This window comes from Mixophyes fleayi, chromosome 4 (genome assembly GCF_038048845.1).
Source record: "Mixophyes fleayi isolate aMixFle1 chromosome 4, aMixFle1.hap1, whole genome shotgun sequence".
NCBI lineage: Eukaryota > Metazoa > Chordata > Amphibia > Anura > Limnodynastidae > Mixophyes > Mixophyes fleayi.
The window spans coordinates 43,078,872-43,084,191 of record NC_134405.1 but is presented as its reverse complement, the minus strand read 5'-3'; positions in this window follow the sequence as shown (position 1 = coordinate 43,084,191).

Sequence of the window (5,320 nt, the reverse complement as noted above, 5' to 3'; positions counted from 1 at the left end):
ACCTCCACGTGACGTCATGCGGTTCAGCTGATTCAAGAGCCAATCAGCTGAGCGCTCTCTGCGGTTCAGCCGTGGCAGCCAATCGTCAGCGGGTGGGCGTGGTCACGTGGTGTCCCAGTTACTTATGGACACATTGATGATGGAAACTGTGGCTGGAATGTTCCTCAGAGAAATATATGTAATTATGGCAGTTTTCCTGGCTCTGTGTTATATGCTCTCTGATACTCACTTATACCCTCTATATATGTCTCCCTTTAAGGGTCATTTACACACACACATATATATATATATATATATATATATATATATATATATATATATATATACATATATATATGAATATATATGCTAAATGGGTGCTACACCTTTATTATTATTTACATAGTACCAATCAAGTTAGGCAGTATACACTTGCCATTATTGTCATAAGATAAAAGCTAAATCTGTTCAGTGCAAGTTTTGACTGTAGGTGCCATGTTAGTAAATGAACCAACTACTAATACCCCTTTCATACTGCCTAAAAGACCTGGGTTTTTGCCAGGGTGAGCCCTGGCGGCCCGGGTCTAGGCTTAGTGTGAAAGGGGGTCCCTGCATCTACCTGTATTTGGCCAGGTCGGAGGATCTGTCCCCTGGCAATATCCCGGGTTCATATACCCGGGTGGAAATCTGAAAGTGGTATTAGAGAGGGAAGGGGATACGCAGATCAGCTGTGAAATACTGGTTATGAAGGTGCCAATGGAAAAAGGGATTAGAAAGTTTTAAACTAAATGAATAAAGGATTATAGGGTAAAATTGTTTTTCAGAAGTCCCCTCCACCCACACTACAAAAGTTTTATAGGTTATATTGTATCCCAACGTACTTTATTTGCAGACGAGGCACTGCAGGCAGTGGTCTTGGGGATACCGTCCTTTGAAAGTGTGGCTGAAATTATTATTATTATTATCATTTATTTGTTAGGCGCCACAAGGTATCCGCAGCGCTGCACACAGTACTAACAGTAGACGATACAGGGTGAAACCATAAAGAACAATGAACAAAAAGTACCAATACTTCAGAAACTCCGGCCAGTTATATGCAGTAAAGACGGAGCGGAAGAACAGGTATGGAGACAGGAGGGGAGGGGGCCCTGCTCATACGAGCTTACATCCTAAGGGAGGGTAAACAGACCAGGCACAAGAGGAGCCAGTTGAGGCAAGAGGTAGAGAAGGGAGGACGAGCTAAATGGAGGAGATGAGGGTTAAGTAGATGGTTCTATCCTGGTTCTCATCCTACCTCTCTAATCGCTCTTTCACTGTTAATTTCTCTGGAGCCACCTCTGCTCCGCTTCCCTTATCAGTTGGAGTACCACAAGGCTCGGTGCTAGGTCCTCTGCTGTTCTCTATCTATACCGCTTCTCTTGGAAATCTAATAAGTTCCTTTGGCTTTCAGTATCATCTCTATGCGGATGATACCCAAATCTATCTATCCTCTCCTGATATCTCGACATCTGTGTTGTCCCGTGTAACTGACTGTCTTTCTGCCATATCATCTTGGATGTCCTCTCGTCAACTCAAACTTAATCTTTCTAAAACAGAGTTAATAATATTCCCACCCGCCAACAAGAGCATACCTGACATTTCTATCTCTGTTGATAACATGACCATAAATCCCACCCCACAAGCTCGCTGCCTAGGTGTAATCCTTGATTCACGCCTATCCTTTGTTCCCCACATTGACTCTATATCTAAATCATGTTACATACATCTAAAGAACATTTCCAGAATCCGCACATATCTCACACAAGACACTGCTAAAACCTTAATTCATGCACTAATCATCTCCCGCATTGACTATTGCAATTCCCTCCTTACTGGTCTTCCCAAAAACAGACTCAAACCCCTAAAATCTATTTTGCATGCTTTGGCAAGACTGATTTTCCTTGCAAATAGCTATTCCTCTGTTGAATCACTCTGTATATCTCTACACTGGCTGCCTGTCTTCTACCGAATCCAATATAAAATACTTTTACTAACCTACAAGGCCATCAACAAAGCTGCACCAACATACATCTCCTCTCTTGTCTCAAAATATCTCCCAACTCGGCAACTCCGTTCTGCAAAAGATCTGCGTCTCTCATCCACCCTCATTACATCCTCCCATTCCCGGTTACAGGACTTTTTTCGGGCTGCACCCACTCTATGAAACTCTCTCCCTCGCACAATAAGACTCTCCTCTGGTCTACAAACTTTCAAGCGTTCTCTGAAAACCTACCTATTCAGACAAGCTTATAATATTCCTCAACCACCCTCTTAACCTCACTACCTTTAGCCTGTTACACACTTTCACAGAAGACAACTACCCCCGGACCAACATTGTTGTGTGATAGGATCATTTTTAGCTTATGAGTCACCTTACCTTTGCAGTCTGGCTGGGCCATGATGCAAAATGTATACTTAACCTCATGTGTCAATCTCCCATTGTCCCATAGATTGTAAGCTTGCGAGCAGGGCCTTCTCACCTCTTTGTCTGTTTTACCCAGTTTGTTTATTAGTTTTACGTTTGTCCCCAATTGTAAAGCGCTACGGAATATGTTGGCGCTATATAAATAAATGATGATGATGATGATGATGGTTGGTAGGCTTTGAGGAAGAGGTGAGTTTTGAGTGCACGTTTGAAGGAGCACAGAGTAGGAGAGAGACGGATGGAACGAGGGCAGTCGTTCCAGAGAAGGGGGGCAGCGCGGGAAAAGTCTTGGATTCTGGAGTGGGAAGAGGTGATAAGAGTGGAGGAGAGGCGGCGGTCGTTGGCTGAGCGCAGGGAGCGGGCAGGAGTGTGAATGGAGAGGAGGTTAGAGATATAAGGGGCAGTAGAGTTGGAGAGAGCCTTGTATGTGGTGGTGAGGAGTTTGAAAAGGATTCTGTAGGGGAAGGGGAGCCAGTGTAAGGCAAGGCAGAGAGGGGAGGCAGAGGAGGAACGGCGTGAGAGGTAGATGAGTCTTGCGGCCGCATTGAGTATAGAGCGGAGGGGGGAGAGACGGGAGTGGGGGAGGCCGGTGAGGAGGAGGTTACAATAATCGAGGCGGGAGACGATGAGTGCGTGGATGATAGTTTTGGTGGCATGCTGAGAGAGAAAAGGACGGATGCGGGTGATGTTGCGTAGTTGAAAGTGACAGGCTTGGGCAAGGGAATGAATGTGGGGGGCAAAAGAGAGAGAGGAGTCGAGGGTGACACCCAGGCAGCGAAGTTGGGTGACAGAGGAGATGGTGGTGTTATTGACGACAATAGAGAGGTCATGGTGGGATGGCAGTCTGGATGGAGGAAAGACAATGAGTTCAGTTTTAGAGATACTGATTTTGAGAAAGCGCTCGGACATCCAGGAGGAGATGGCGGAGAGGTAGTCGGATACCCGAGCGAGGAGGGTGGAGGAAAGATCAGGAGAGGAGATATAGAGTTGAATGTCGTCAGCATAAAGGTGATATTGAAGACCGAAGGAGGAGATGAGAGCACCAAGGGAGGAAGTGTAGAGCGAAAAGAGTAGAGGGCCAAGAACAGAGCCCTGCGGGACTCCTACGGGGAGAGGGTAGGGGGAAGAGGAAGAACCAGACGTGGATACAGAGAAGGAGCGATTAGCGAGGTATGAGGCGAACCAGGCGATGGCTGGAGTGCTGTTTTCTTTGCCTCCTTTCAAAAGATTGATTTTAAAATAAAGCTGTGACCTTTTTCGCCAAACACATATGTCTTTGTTTCAAGAAAAAAATGGGGGCATCAGTCATTAAGCAGTATATGTCCAACAACCAGTCTCCTCCACCTCAGAGGAATACCCTCATCAAATGAGCAGTCTCCACCTCTTGATGTTCATTTAAATATTTTGTCCCAGAAATCAAAATATAATTTTTTAATTTGGGGCATATAATCAGGTGGCCTGCAGCAGTTATCAGACACAAACACCCCAAAAAATGGAATATGATGCCACAACATAAAAAAAAAGAAGCATTTAATTGAAGACCACTTCCAACTGAAATACAAGATGAAAGAACAAATATAATGAAAGATTGTTAACTGAACATTAATTATATCTAGTATATTTAATTGCCCGACTCAGATCTCTCCGAGTGCTTCTCTGCCTTTTGTCTAAGATCAAGTGCAGTTGGGTTTGAGCTGTACTTTGTCCTCTGGCCAGAGGGCTGGGAAGCTGCGTTGAAAGACCAGACTAATGGGCCCTCAGAGTGGCGACCCGGGGCTGCCATAAATCACTAGTTCACCAGAAACATGTGATTTTGTTGGCACCTTGCACGTTAGACCACTTTCTCGCCTTCTTTTTTGTTCGCCTTATGGCTGGGCGGGAACATTTTTGTAATAGCCCAGCCATGAGGATATTTTTGAATTTTCTACTTGTTACACCTTTTGTTTGTCACCTTTACTTTTATGTTTCTTTCGTTTCACAGATTCTTCGGGGGGCGGGTAGGCCCTTATGGGCTCTGCATCCCCGAAGATCTAAGGGGGGACTGTGTGGCCCTTAGGTTATGGCCCTCCCTTCTGAGGATGGCTAAGTTTGTTGTGCCCTGGGTAAAGCTTCTGCAGATTCCTGGGGCAAAAGGGCCCCCCTAGCCTTGCTGTGAAATTGGTCTGAAGTCCCTTGCCCCCTGAGGAACCTTGTGGTTCCGTGGGTCGAGGATTAGGGCCTTTATTCTTTAGAGGAGGGATAGTTCCGTACGTTTTTGGTTTTCACACCTTTTTTCGGCACTTGAGGCACGAAAGCACTGTTCAGGAAAAAAATAAGTGCTATTAACAGGTGACATTAGTTGAATAAGTTTTTTTTATTCTGTCCTTTTGTAATTTTATATTGCACAAATGTATTTTATGTATCCTTCAGTGTCCCATCTAGCAGAGCACACTCATATTCATCACCACATGTATCTTCACATTGGCTTCTTGTTGAATTTGGGAGTACGCACATTGTGCTAAGTTTGTGTCCCTTAATATATCAGGCCTACTGTGTCTTGAGAACCCCTCACACCCATATAGGCACCATTCATGCTCTGGTCAGCCTGGGGTCATTTTTCAATATGGCAGGGGACCCCATTCTGCTTATAGAGATAACTATAGTGAAAAATGGATTCTGAAAGTTAACGTAAATCAAACAAAACACAGCATACAAAAGAACATAATTTACATATTTTCTATATATCGGAATCTGAAGATTCCTTATCCCTGAGGAGCGGTTGAGCATCCAGAATAACATAACTATTCAGCCTGGATATTTTCTTTCATGTGTGCTGTGTCTGGGATACAATCAGAAAGGGAGTAGTCACAAGTTTAGGACACATCCTTTGGGTGGCTC